This window comes from Wyeomyia smithii, chromosome 2 (assembly GCF_029784165.1).
Source record: "Wyeomyia smithii strain HCP4-BCI-WySm-NY-G18 chromosome 2, ASM2978416v1, whole genome shotgun sequence".
Taxonomy (NCBI): Eukaryota; Metazoa; Arthropoda; class Insecta; order Diptera; family Culicidae; genus Wyeomyia; species Wyeomyia smithii.
The window spans coordinates 131,682,422-131,697,398 of NC_073695.1; positions in this window are offsets into that span (position 1 = coordinate 131,682,422).

Below are 14,977 nucleotides of genomic sequence, written 5' to 3' on the forward strand. Positions count from 1 at the left end.
ACTACAACTTCTTCAAAAACACGATTGAATTTCGTCGAGAAATACCAATTCTTAGATGCAGAATGGTTAAGATAGGTTTCCAGTGATGGAAAAGTTTATTCTTGATGATTCCGATGTTTCTGGAGACGAGAGAACCTCGTAACTTCGGAGTAGGTGCCGTAATGGTGTGGGCACTTTTTTGAAAAAATCGTTTTTTCTTATGTCAAATCCAAAAAAAAAGTCCAGTTACAACAGCGTCTGATTCGGAGCGGGCGGCTGAATCATGAAACGCGGTGTCTCGCCAGATATATCAAAGACGGCAGCCCCGTCGCGAGACTAGGTATCGCAGCCCTAGTAAAGCAGCATATCGAATATTAAATACTACAAACAATCCAGATATAAATACGTTTTGATTGATGGACGGCACTTTTCAGATGTTACAGACGTGAGGTCGTTCAGAGCACCGAACGTTGACTCGGATCACTATCTCGTAGTAGCCAAAATCCGTGCCCGGCTGTCCAACGTGTTGCAATCCAAGGCAACGAGGACGATTCAGTTGAACATCCAGCGGCTATCAACTGAAGGAGTGGCTGCAGAGTATTCGCAGAAGGTTGATGAACGGATTGTGGAAAGAGTTGAAGGGAACCTGAATGAACAGTGGAGGCGCATCCACAGTTCGATCAGCACTATAGCGCGAGAAGTGTTGGGTACAACTGCGGGAGCTGCGTCCAATGAGTGGTTTGACGCTGAGTGCCAGCGAGTGACGGAGGAGAAGAACCGCATCAGGGGTCACAAGTTGGCCACGGCTGTGACTCGTCAGAGCATGGGTAAATATCGAGATGCTAGAGCCGCTGAAAAGAGACTCCATCGCCGGAAGAAACGACAGCATTGGGAGCGTATTCTTGCGGAGCCGGAAGGTTGCTTCTCCAGGCACGATGCGAGGAGCTTCTACAAGAAGGTCAACGGAATCAGGAATCGAAACGTGTCAGCCCCTGTCATGTGCAACGATAGGGAGGGGAACCTGATAACCGATAAAACAGAGGTGGCCAGGCGTTGGAAGGAACACTTCAGTGTGCTGTTGAACGGTGAGGGAAACAGTGGAGTCGAAAGGAGCAGGATGACTATTGAGAATGATGGTCAAGCTGTGGATCCACCATCCATGGACGCGGTGTAGAAAGCAGTGAAAGAGTTGAGAAACTGCAAGGCAGCCGGGAAGGACGGCATTCCCGCCGAACTCTTCGAAGTCGAGAGTGAACAGCTGTATCGTGCCATCCATCGGATCATGCTGAGAGTGTGATCTGATGAAGAATTGCCCTCGGACTGGTTGGAGGGTCTCATATGCCCGATCTACAAAAAAGGTTATCGCCTGGACTGTAGCAATTATCGGGACATAACTCTTCTCAATACCATGTACAAAATTCTCTCCCGCATCCTGTTTCACAGACTTAGGCCGTTGCAGGAGACCTTTGTTGGCGAGTACCAATGCGGTTTTCGAGGGAGACGCTCCACGACGGACCAAATGTTTACCTTGCGACAAATCCTCGATAAATTTCGAGGATTCAACTTGCAGACGCACCATCTGTTCATAGACTTCAGGACAGCGTACGATTCAGTTAAGAGAAATGAGTTATGGCAGATTATGATCGAACATGGCTTCCCAACAAAGCTGATTAGGCTGATACGTGCCACCCTTGAAGGTTCTACATCAAGCGTCAGGATAGCCGGTGAGATATCGGACTCGTTCGTGACGTTGGATGGTTTGAAGCAGGGTGACGGGCTGTCGAACTTATTGTTCAACATCGCATTGGAAGGTGCTATACGGAGGGCTGGTGTGCAGAGAAGCGGCACCATCATTACGAAGTAGCACATGCTTCTCGGTTTTGCGGACGATATCGACATCATTGGTATCAACCGTAGAGCTATGGAAGAGGCCTTCGGACCTCTCAAGAGGGAAACTGCGAGATTAGGGCTTGTCATAAACTCTGCCAAAACGAAATACATGGCGGCTGGCAAAGTGCGTGGTAGTCCATCGGAGGTTGGTGCTGCCGTGGTGCTAGATGGGGAAACATTTGAAGTAGTCGACGAATTTATTCACCTGGGAACATTAGTGACATGTGACAACGAGGTTAGCCGTGAGATAAAGAGGCGGATAGCAGCCGCAAACAGGGCCTTTTACGGATTACATAACCAGCTAAGGTCCCGCAGTCTGCAAATCCGTACTAAACTTGCACTCTATAAAACACTGATTCTTCCGGTGGCTCTCTACGGCCATGAATCATGGACGCTGATCGGCGAGCTCTTGGTGTTTTTGAGCGTAGGATTTTGCGTTCAATCCTTGGTGAAAACTAGAAAATGGTGTTTGGCGCAGACGCATGAACCATGAAGTGTACCAGGCATACAAATCGGCGGATATAGTCAAGCGGATAAAACACGGCAGGCTTCAGGGGGCTGGGCATGTAGCGAGAATGCCGGATGAGCGTCAAGCGAAGGCTATATTTAGCAGGAATCCCGATGGAGGTCGTCGACTTCGGGGTAGACCCCGCACTCGTTGGATGTGTGCTGTCGACGAGGATACACGCGAAATAGGTGTTAGGGGCGATTGGAGGATAGCAGCCCAAGACCGAGGGACATGGCGACGTATTCTGGATTCGGCACTGGATCGATAATCGGTCTGTCGCCTTAAAAGTAAAAGTAAAGTAAGTAAGTACAGGTTCCTTAGGGTCCAAACTCTAAGGGAAAAATTTGTTTCGGATTGATTATCGCCAATTTATTTTCCTAAAAAAAATTCTATGGTTTGGAAAAGAGATTTTTCAAGTATACTTTGACATTCAATCATTAAAAGTGGGTATGCTCTCACCAACAGAATACCATTTAAAGTTAGGAAATTTTATGGGGTAGAACATTGCCAAAGACTACATGGCTCTAAAATAACATGATTTTGAGTTACTCGTGATTTACTCTGGAATAAAAAGTTACATTTTGATGTTTTCCAATACTAAAATGTTCATACAGTAAAGGGTGATTTTTTAGAAATTTGGTTTTTCTTTAAAAAAAAACGCATAAAAATAACAAAACTGTATCACATCTTTATTCAAGCCGATAAATTGGTTTATGCCATTTACTTTTTAAAGATAATTTCATTCAAATGTTGGCCACGACTACGTTTTAAATGGTCCATACGAAAAGTCCAATTTTGGGTCACTTTTTCGAGCATTTCGGCTGGTATCTCGCGAATAACGCGTGTAATGTTGTCTTCCATGGCTGGAATTGTTGTTGGCTTATCCGCATAGACGAGAGACTTAACGTAACCCCACAAAAAATCTAGCGGTGTTAAATCGCATGTCTAGGCGGCCAATTCACCGGTCCATTTCGTGAAATGAATTGCTCACCGAACTCAATCCGCAATATGTCCATTGTGTGGCACGTTGCTCCGTCTTGTTGAAACCACAGGTCAACAAGACCCAGCTCTTCCATTTCCGGCAAAAAAAAATCAGAAATCATCGCGCGATTGCGAGCGCTATTGACCGTAACGTTGCGATTTTGATCATCTTTGAAGAAGTACGGACCAATGATGCCTCCAACGTGTAAACCGCACCATACCGTGCATTTTTCTGGGTGCATTGGCGATTCTTGTATTGCCTCTGGTTGCTCTTCGATCCAAATGCGGCAATTTTGCTTATTAACATAATCATTTAACCAGAAAAAAGCTTCGTCATTGAACACAATTTTTCGGTGAAAAAGTGGGTTTTCGGCAAGTTGTTGTAAGGCCCATTCACCAAAAATTCGACACTGCGGCAAGTCGTCGCTTCAATTCTTGTACAAGCTGTATTTTGTAAGGCTTTACACCAAGAACTCTTCGTAAAATCTTCCATGTAGTCCAGAGGTTCTCAACCTTTTTTTGTCCGCGTACCCCTTGGCGATATTTTTCATATCGATTGTAATGTTCTTGCCGAGTGGGAGAGAGTAATGGTAGATCATATTGTGGTAGTCTAGTTGAGGTTCCAAATGGGTCAGAATTCGTGAAACGGATCACTAAAAATCGCGATGTCTAATTTTTTCAAATTAGTATTAAAAACTTCAAGAGTTTCCCTCGGGAAGTTGATTTTCCAATTTTTATTGAATTTGAGTGAATTTACAAGTTGTTATTGTCATTTGAAATTTAGGTCAAAATTGTTTTTAAATAGACATAGCTTTAAAAATATTGCATCGAATTTAATGAAATTTTCACAACAGATGCATCCTGAGTTGTAGTTTACGAAAATATTTTTTTTGAAGAAAAAAATATTTTTTCAATAGTAACTATTTAAAACAATATGTTGAAAATCTATGTTCTGGGGCACTGAAATATCTGAAAAAAAATCACAAGTATTTTTGACAAAGTTTCGAAACTGCCCTGAAAATTTCGCGGTGGTGATATTTTTTGATCAAAAGATATGGGCCTTCAAAGTTGGTGCCGCAACGCATTTTTCAAGCGAGAAATGCTCCTAAACCAAGTTTTCTTCAGTTCTCATACCAAAAAGTGCACCATAATGGCTAAAAGTAATAGCACGGGCGATCTTAACCCGCTGATGCCTTCTGTACGGTTGTCCCCTAACTGAATTTTGCATTATTTCTTTAGTAAAATGTGTAGGTAGGCTTGCGAGTTGTAAGGGGCATAAAATATACTGTCTTCATCATTAAGTTGGGTAACAGACTAAGCATATTTTGACTATTTTGCGACTAAAAATCATTTCTATTAAACTAATTTTACAAACCTTACAGAATTTTTGCATATAACTGAAACTGGGATTGTTAATAGTAGTACTGCTCACTCGCTTCTTTTGATAAAAATATCACCACCGCGAAATTTTCAGGGCAGTTTTAAAATTTCGTCAAAAATACTTGTGATTTTTTTTCAGATTTTTCAGTGCCTCAGAACATAGATTTTTAACATATTGTTTTAAATAGTTACTATTGAAAATATATTTTTTGCTCCAAGAAAAATATTTTCGTAAACTACAACTTAGGATGCATCTGCTGTGAAAATTTCATCAAATTCAATGCAATTTTTTTAAAGCTATATCTGTTTGAAAACAATTTTGACCTGAATTTCAAATGACAATAACAACTTGTAAACTTACTCAAATTCAATAAAAATTGGAAAATCAACTTCCCGAGTGAAACTCTTGAAGTTTTTAATACTTATTTGAAAAAAATAGACATTGCGATTTTTAGTGATCCGTTTCACGAATTCTGACCCAAATCAAACTGTGCCCCATTGCTGCGAACGGTGTCGAATTGACATTTCACGGCCTTCTACTACACTGGCTAATACGGCAGCAATATTTTCTTCTGTACGCACTCTATGTATACGTGTTGGTGGGTTTATGTCCAACAGAGTAAAACTGGTTTGGAATTTCGTCACAATAGCTTGCTCAGTAGGCAGTAGCGTAGCTAGGGGGGTGCGGTTGGTGCGGTCCGCACCAGGCCCACCACTCAAAGGGGCCCCAAAATCGTGCGAACACCGAACCGATCAACATGCCCATCTGAACTCAACCTCATGTATTTGTGCTCGCCACTCTGCCCTTGTGATCTACACGGACAGAGTAAACGTGATACCGATGTTCATTTTTAACATGATTTGTGATTCGACTGACGCCAAAGTTGAATGTTTTCAGATCGCAGAAAACATTCGATGCAACGTGGAAACACGTAACAAAGGAGCAATTTTTTGCGAAGCTGGAAACGCTGTCTAGGATATTTGTTTAATTATTCATCCCATTAGGCCGACGTTCACGAAGAATGCATGGAGTAAACACCAGATTTACACGAAATCGTTGAACAAATAAACAAAATATGATTACATGCTCTCATAGAATCGTTTATCAATGGAAATTTGGTAAACTTACTTAGTTTTATCCTGAATTTTGTAAAACAAATCATTTTTCACATCGATCCCATACTCATCTCAAAACCTAAACCACCGCTTAATTATTCACCTCACGACGCCCCCATATTCATCACACAGTTAATCACTTTAATAATGAACGTAGCCGCATACCGTCGTAGTAGGTTACCTAGGTATCCTACTACTACGTTTACGCGCAAATTGGTAGTCTAGGTAACCATTGCAGTGCTGTCGATTTATTTCAATTATGTCGGAATTATTCAAATTCAAAGCTTGTTTTTGGAAATTTAAGGTGAACATTTTGAAAACTAAAGTATTCTTAGTGTAGTGTGTGATTTTGTTTAGTGATTAATACAAAATGTAGTCCGCAAATGACGAAGAAAAACCTTGGTTGGCTGCTGAATGAATCCCGTTGTAGCCGTATAGAGTAATGGGTAGATTTCGTTTTCTTGGTTAGATGATCGAAATAAATGAGTTTTTCAGTGTAGATGCCCGACTATAATAACAAATTTAGAGATTTTAGGTAAGTTTTTGAGGATTCTACTTCATGAGATATCTAAAGTAATTCGCTGCTGCTTCTGTTGTTTCAGGTGCTGACGATGCTCGTTGCTGCTGGACTTTTATGCTGCTTGGCTCGTTCACGCAGCGGTTAGCGCTGCCGCTGCCTCTGCTGCCGTTGATCGGACTCTGTTGCTGTGGCTGGATACTTGGGGAACGGTTTATTCCCGCTTTAATGGTTTAGGGGTTTATGCTGTCCCATCTCCGGTGCATTTTCTGGGGGGATAAGGCTCTCGTGGCCTAATCAGCTAAACCCGTCCCGTGACACCGGACCAAGAAAGTATTTGCCGCCAAGTCGGCTGCTGGTAACCGCTTACTTCCGATTCCGTATCTAAGATACAATTCCGGGTCCTGATTCGACCATTCTCCGAAAATTAGCACAATTTTCTGCACTGTCGTAATTGAAGAGGAGTAGGGGGATGTGCTCCATTATTCATCTCAGCCCGTATATTCAACTCATTCAACATGTAAACACAATTGAAAACAGGAAAAAACGCATATTTTCTTCTTAAGCCAATCTGCTAATCCATGGAATGGATTCTTCTTAGTTCACTTTAGATTCCTCATACAGTATAATCCCCAAAAAACTCACTTAAAAGCACTAAATTTGATATCGTAGTCGGGCACCTGCACTCAAAAACTTATTTAATTCAATCACCTAGGGTAACCGCTCCTATATTCATCTCAGTACCTATATTCATCTCATCACGGCTTTTTGATCAATTTATCGTCAAATTTTACCATATTTTCAAGGTAAAACTTTCAGCCACTTGAGAAAATAGAGAAGCAAATAGATTTACTTTCAAAAATTTGTGAAAATTTGACGGTAAATTGGACAAATGAGAGAAATAAGATGAATATAGGTGCACCAAGCTGTTGAGATGAATAATGGAGCGATTACCCTACCTCAGAAAACAAAATCCGCGCATTGTTCCATACGGCTACAACGGGACTCGTTCAGTAGCCAACCAAAATTTTTTTCATCACTAGCGGACCACTTTTTATTTCAATCACTAAACAAAATCACTCACTACACTAAGAATACTTCAATCTTTGAAATGTTCACCTCAAATTTCCTAAAACAAGCTTGAATTAGCAGAAATATATGAGATGAATTTCTACAATTCCTAAATTTCAACTGTATGTATTTTCATCTGTTTTCACTGCGTTGAAGAAAATCAAGAGTTGCCAAATCAGTTCCTGTTAATACGAAAAAATCATACTGAAAATATTGAATTATTCCGACATAATTGATATAAATCTACAGCACTGTGATGGTTACCTAGGTTACCAGTTTTGCTCGTAAACAACTGCAGCGGATATCTAGGTAACCTACTACGACGGGCTGCGGCTACGTTCATTCATGATAATGTGTTTCTTTCATGATTAACAGTGTGATGAATATGGGAGCGTCGTGAGATGAATAATTGAGCAGTGATTCAAGTTTTGAGATGGATATGGAAGCGTTGTGTAAAATGGTTTTGTTTTACAAAATTTAGGAGAAATCTAGCTTATTTTACTAAATATACAATGCTAAACAATTCCATAAGAGAACGTAAGCATATTTAGTTTGTTTGTTCAATGATTTCGTGAAAATTTGGTGTTTAATCCGTGCATTCTTCGTAAATATCGGCTCAATGGGATGAATAATGGAGCAGTTCCCCTATCTTCTTTTTATTTTCAAATTCGACCTTTCTCTGATGGTAGCACAAGTGTAAAAAGACTCTACTATTCGTTGGACCCAGTAGCTTGCCCAAATTTCCCCTTTTTTCCTTAGTATAAAATTCCCATTATATCGCCGGGAGCATTTTTTCTGACAGTCTACTTGGTGCATTTTATTCAGCAGCATCAGGGTTGCGTATCGAGTGGATTTGTTTCTATCTGTTCTACGGGAGTGTATATTTAATTTTAAACTATCCTACTTTCAGCTTTCAAGTTTTTAATAACTACTTAACAAATACGTTTTAGACAAGCAAAATGAGCAAAGTACCTCAACGGTAACAATGGAAATAATCCGCGTTCGCGCGCGACTATATGGTTTCTGATTTTGCCAATTAAAAAGTAAGTACCTAAATTAACCTTATTTTCGATTTTGCGGAAAACAGAATAAATAAGCATAAAAAACTAAATTTTTTGTTTCTCTCAATTCCTTTCATGAAAGAAAAAACTGCTTACCCTTACTAACACGCAGAGAATCCTGAGTAGAAATCCCCAGAATACCTTTTACTCGGTGACGGAATCGTGAAGGGAATCGCAAACACGATCCGGAGGATTCCCACTGAGGTTTCTTATTTCAATGTGAGCTCACGAATCCAATGTGAGAAATCCTAGAGAATCTATGCGAATCGTATGTGTTCGTCCGGGAGTCATTTTCATTGGGGGCCCACATTTTTGTTACCGCACCAGGCCCACCAAACCATAGCTACGCCACTGTCAGTAGGTCGATTATGACGACCATAAAATGGTCGTAATGCGCGAAAAAAAATTTTTTCAGAGGACGAATTTTGGTAATAAAATTCGTTTATTTGTAAGCGTTGTTCAGGCGTAAGTCTCTTCATGGTGAAATGGCAAACCAAACTGAGAACATTAGATTTTGACAGCTGTCAGAATTCCCGCGTGAACTGTCAAATCTGAATACACGAAAAACCAAATAGCAAAAAAATCACCTTTTATTATAATTTCAACTAAATCTCCTGCTACTCAAAGGGTCCGTTCTGCATGGTCATTGATAACTGTTAAGCTTCAACATTTCGATTTGGCATCAAGATAATAATTGCTTTCTATCCAGGCCTTGGGATCTTCCTGAATAAAAAAAACTTGATGTCAAGCCTTTAGTGACTTCTCTGTAAGTAAGTTTTTTACAGACGAAAATTTTTTCACTCTTGAATTGTCGTTTACACTGCTCACCTCTTCCAAGTTTTGTACCACCTTCCTCTTCGAGTCATCAGTAACATTTGTATCGAAAAATACCAGGCTAACATTGACCTCCGGAAGATACCACAAGTGCAGTCTGCAGACCCGGCACCGTACCGAAGTCACCGGAGATTGCGGGCTCGAGTCCCATCTGAATAAGATTTTTTTCTAATTTTAAGCCGCACTCTTTGTTCTTGTTCATTTTTGGCATCCTCGTTAAATTACATACACTTCCTCCACTTTAGTAAACTTGATAATATTTATTCAATTTTTTTTACTCGACCTTATTATTGTAGGAAAACATTAAAATTCAACTTTTTATTTCACAGTAAATCACGAATAACTCAAAATCAAGTTATTTTAGAGCCATGTAGTCTTTGGCAATGTTCTTCCCCATAAAATTCCTCAACTTTTAAAGGTATTCAGTTGGTGAGAGCATTAGGTTTAATACCCACTTTTATTGATTGAATATCAAAGTATACTTGAAAAATCTCTTTTTCAAACGATAGAATTTTTTTTAGGAAAATAAATTGACGATAATCAATCCGAAACAAATTTTTCCCTTAGATTTTGGACCCTAAGGAGCCTGCAAAAAATATATAAGGATTACGTTTTATGGAATATTGAATAACTGGACATGTTTTTTGGATTAAGCATAAAAAAACCCGATTTTTTTCAAAAAAGTCATCGGGGCCAGTCAAAACCATCATTTTCTAGAGCTGCCGCCGAACAAAAGTTTGTTCGTAACACCATTTTCTATCATATGGAGGGTGAGCCCCCGGGATTCCAGACTTGTGCAATTTTGGGACACCCTGCCCACACCCTAGTGGGCAGGCATTACAGTAAAGTTCTTTTTTACACGATTCTACGTACCGCGCAAAAAAAATCGTGTAAAAAAACGTTTTTTGAAAAAACGTCGTAAAAAAGAACCTTGTAGAATAAAACCGTGTAGAAATAAAACTGTGTGAAAAACAGCCTACTATAGTCTGTTACCGTTACTGTTACTAACTGTAATAATTTCACGCGAAGACGAAAAATCGTGCAAAAAAATCGTGTGAAAAAAACCGCGTTATTTGAGAAAACGGCATAAAGAAATCACGTTATTTGAAAAATCGACGTAAAAAAGAACCGTGTAATATGAAACCGTGTAAATAAACCGTCTAAAAAAAGACTTTAATGTACTAACACTAGAAAAACTCCAAAATGCTTCATATAAACCAGAATGAGTTCCAAGAGGTACCTAGGATAGCTGACTGTCTGTCTGTCTGTCTGTCTGTCTGTCTGTCTGTCTGTCTGTCTGTCTGTCTGTCTGTCTGTCTGTCTGTCTGTCTGTCTGTCTGTCTGTCTGTCTGTCTGTCTGTCTGTCTGTCTGTCTGTCTGTCTGTCTGTCTGTCTGTCTGTCTGTCTGTCTGTCTGTCTGTCTGTCTGTCTGTCTGTCTGTCTGTCTGTCTGTCTGTCTGTCTGTCTGTCTGTCTGTCTGTCTGTCTGTCTGTCTGTCTGTCTGTCTGTCTGTCTGTCTGTCTGTCTGTCTGTCTGTCTGTCTGTCTGTCTGTCTGTCTGTCTGTCTGTCTGTCTGTCTGTCTGTCTGTCTGTCTGTCTGTCTGTCTGTCTGTCTGTCTGTCTGTCTGTCTGTCTGTCTGTCTGTCTGTCTGTCTGTCTGTCTGTCTGTCTGTCTGTCTGTCTGTCTGTCTGTCTGTCTGTCTGTCTGTCTGTCTGTCTGTCTGTCTGTCTGTCTGTCTGTCTGTCTGTCTGTCTGTCTGTCTGTCTGTCTGTCTGTCTGTCTGTCTGTCTGTCTGTCTGTCTGTCTGTCTGTCTGTCTGTCTGTCTGTCTGTCTGTCTGTCTGTCTGTCTGTCTGTCTGTCTGTCTGTCTGTCTGTCTGTCTGTCTGTCTGTCTGTCTGTCTGTCTGTCTGTCTGTCTGTCTGTCTGTCTGTCTGTCTGTCTGTCTGTCTGTCTGTCTGTCTGTCTGTCTGTCTGTCTGTCTGTCTGTCTGTCTGTCTGTCTGTCTGTCTGTCTGTCTGTCTGTCTGTCTGTCTGTCTGTCTGTCTGTCTGTCTGTCTGTCTGTCTGTCTGTCTGTCTGTCTGTCTGTCTGTCTGTCTGTCTGTCTGTCTGTCTGTCTGTCTGTCTGTCTGTCTGTCTGTCTGTCTGTCTGTCTGTCTGTCTGTCTGTCTGTCTGTCTGTCTGTCTGTCTGTCTGTCTGTCTGTCTGTCTGTCTGTCTGTCTGTCTGTCTGTCTGTCTGTCTGTCTGTCTGTCTGTCTGTCTGTCTGTCTGTCTGTCTGTCTGTCTGTCTGTCTGTCTGTCTGTCTGTCTGTCTGTCTGTCTGTCTGTCTGTCTGTCTGTCTGTCTGTCTGTCTGTCTGTCTGTCTGTCTGTCTGTCTGTCTGTCTGTCTGTCTGTCTGTCTGTCTGTCTGTCTGTCTGTCTGTCTGTCTGTCTGTCTGTCTGTCTGTCTGTCTGTCTGTCTGTCTGTCTGTCTGTCTGTCTGTCTGTCTGTCTGTCTGTCTGTCTGTCTGTCTGTCTGTCTGTCTGTCTGTCTGTCTGTCTGTCTGTCTGTCTGTCTGTCTGTCTGTCTGTCTGTCTGTCTGTCTGTCTGTCTGTCTGTCTGTCTGTCTGTCTGTCTGTCTGTCTGTCTGTTTCTTATAGACTCAAAAACTACTGAACCGATTACCGTAAAAAATTGTACATAGGCTTTTTCGAGTACGGGGAGTAATCCTAAAATATTAGTTCTGCTCTATCTCATAAGCGTACTCTATAATCTTGAAAACGTTTTCCACAATAACCGTTCAGCTTGAAAAGCAATAATTTTTTTATGTGAGGCGTATTTTTGTAACGTTAGTGTGTCATTTGAGACATTTCTACATTTCATTGGCGTAGTAGGTATGGGGAGGGCGACGAACCATGCCTCTCTTGTACAACTTTGAAACCGCTGAACCCATCATCATCAAATACGGTATGCGGAAGCGGTAGTGGGTGATGTATTTCAGCGACTTTTCATTTTATGTATTTCATTAACGTGGCAAGGGGGGGAGCAACTTAGTTATTTGTAAATTCTTCAACACCAAGCTTGATTATCGTGCCAATTTGTATACGTGGGTTCTATAGTATGTTTCTAAGACATTGATTTTCTGTATTTTAGTGGCGTAGTCAAGGGGGGTATATCAACTTATTATTATTATTATATGTAAATTACTGACAAGTTCATCGTAAAATTTATATACAGGCGTTTTCGTGTATGATTAGAGCCTTTCACAACATTAAGAGGAAGGGAAGAACGTGGATGAATGTTGTCAACTTATATCAATTCCGAAACCGCCTGATCGATTATCATATCATTCGGTATATAAAGGTCCTATAGCAACGTATTTGTTTCAATAACATAATTTTATCTTTCTCATTACCATTGCCAGGGGGCTTACCAATAACGAATTTTTAATTTGTAAACTCCAAAATAAAACACGATACCGAATTATTTTGTATTCGTGGCTTCTTAATTACGTGGTATTATTCTGTGACATTGATTGTTCTGTGTCTCAACTTTGTGTCAACGGATTTCCTTTGTTTTTACAACAATCGATTGGAAAATTAGTTGTACGTCCATCAAAATGCCGTAAAATTATAATTTAATTTATTGTACTAAAGAAGAGCGTCGAGACATGTTTCATACACAGATTTCAATGAGAGCTGGAGAGAAAGTCAAATATGATCCAGCATTGGTATTTTTTTCGAACCGGAAAGATATGCTATTTTCAACTTCAAAATGGAGTCTTTAAGTTTCTGGAAAACAGCCTAAAATGGCTAAATACGCCAAATTATGATTCCCAAAATCGGAGTGATGAACAGAGGTCGTAAATCAACCGTTTTGAAATTCAAGATGGTGTAACTTCCGGTTTTCAGTAAATAACAAAAAATGGCCAAATACTTTCAAGTGTAAGTATTTTCAGAACGAGAACGATGCACAAAGTTCGGAAATCCACTTTATATACCATTTTGAAATCAATGATGACTTCCGCTTTTCACGAAACTGCCTAAAATGCTCAAATTCATTCTAAAACGGTTATTTCCGTAACTTAAAAGATGCACATAGGCCAAAAAACGACCCCTGATGCCATTTTTGATTCCGAAGTGGCTATTTCCGTCAAAATGCCAAAAATATTCATTTCAGAATCGAGTTAATGTTCGGAGACCGGAGAACAAATTTAGACACCCTTTTGAAATTCAAGGTGGTGACTTCTGGTTTTCGTAAAACAGCCTTAATGGCCAAATACCATCCAATATGGGTATTTCTAGAACCAAAATTGTGTCCAGAGATGTAAAATCAAATACAGACGTCATTTTGAAATAATAAGGCCGGTTTCTGGAAATGACCAAATACCACCCAATATGGGCATTTCTGTAATAGAGATGATGCACATAGGCCAAAAATCGTTTTCAGACGCCATTTTGAAATTTGAACTGGCAACTTCCGGTTGCTGGAAAACAGCCAAAAATAGTCATTCCAGAACTAAGATGATGTCAAGAGACCAGAGGTCAAATCCAGACGCTATTTAAAAATACAAGATGGCGACTTCCGGTTTCGGAAAATGACCAAATATGTAGTATGGTTATTTTTGGAATCAAATCGATAGCTAACGGTCAAAAATCAAAATAATTTTGAAATCCAATATGACCACTTCCGGTTTTTGGAAAACAACCAAGGATGACCGAACACCACCCAATATAAGTGTTCCGACGTTTCAAAATCCAAGATGGTGACTTCCGGTTTCCATTGATCATCAAATACCACTCAAAATAAACATTTCGTCATCGAGACATTTTTTAATCCGAACTGGCCAAAAATATTTATTTCAGGATCGGGATGATGTCCAAAAACCGGAGAACAAATTCAGACGCCTACCGGAAACTACCAAAAAAGTTAACTACAAAAGTCATCAGAAATTGCAACGTCGGGTTGCTGGAAAATAGCCTAATATGATCACTCTGAAATCGATACCCAGAGATCGAAAATCAAATCCATACGCCGATTTCAAAGCCAAGATGGCGATATCCGGCATCCGTAAATAACCAAATACCACCCAATATGGTAGTCATCAAAATTGATGGATACTCTTTTCAATTATAAAACAAATACACTTCTCGAATCATTTTGAATCAAAATAACCGATTTCAATTTGTTCACGTTGGGTACCTTGATCTTCACATATCATTTATTTGACACGGCACAAATACAATTTAATGTTTAACGGCACCAATTATATCTGATGACTTAAAATCTAAAAGCAAATTTTTTATTCTCGCTGCCGACTACGAGCTGAAATTAAGTCTAACTTAAAACTATCATAGTTTTTTCAATCAGTGTTTTGTTGTTGAATGGTCTGATGATCTTCGAATGGCCATGAATATGCAGCGTGTATGGATTTGTTCTGCTGAGCCACGATGTCGTGAGCTGGGACAGGGGTTGGTAATCCTCGGGTCCTGGAGGTATTGTGCGGGGTCTAGTTGCTGGTTCTGTGCTTAAAGTTCAAACGTGTTCTTGTCGTTTTGTTGGGTGTAGACCCATCGAGAAGTGATCCGTCAGTGTAGAACATATTGTCGCAGTTGATGTTTCGGTATTTATTGGCAAAAATTTTGGGGATCTGCTGCG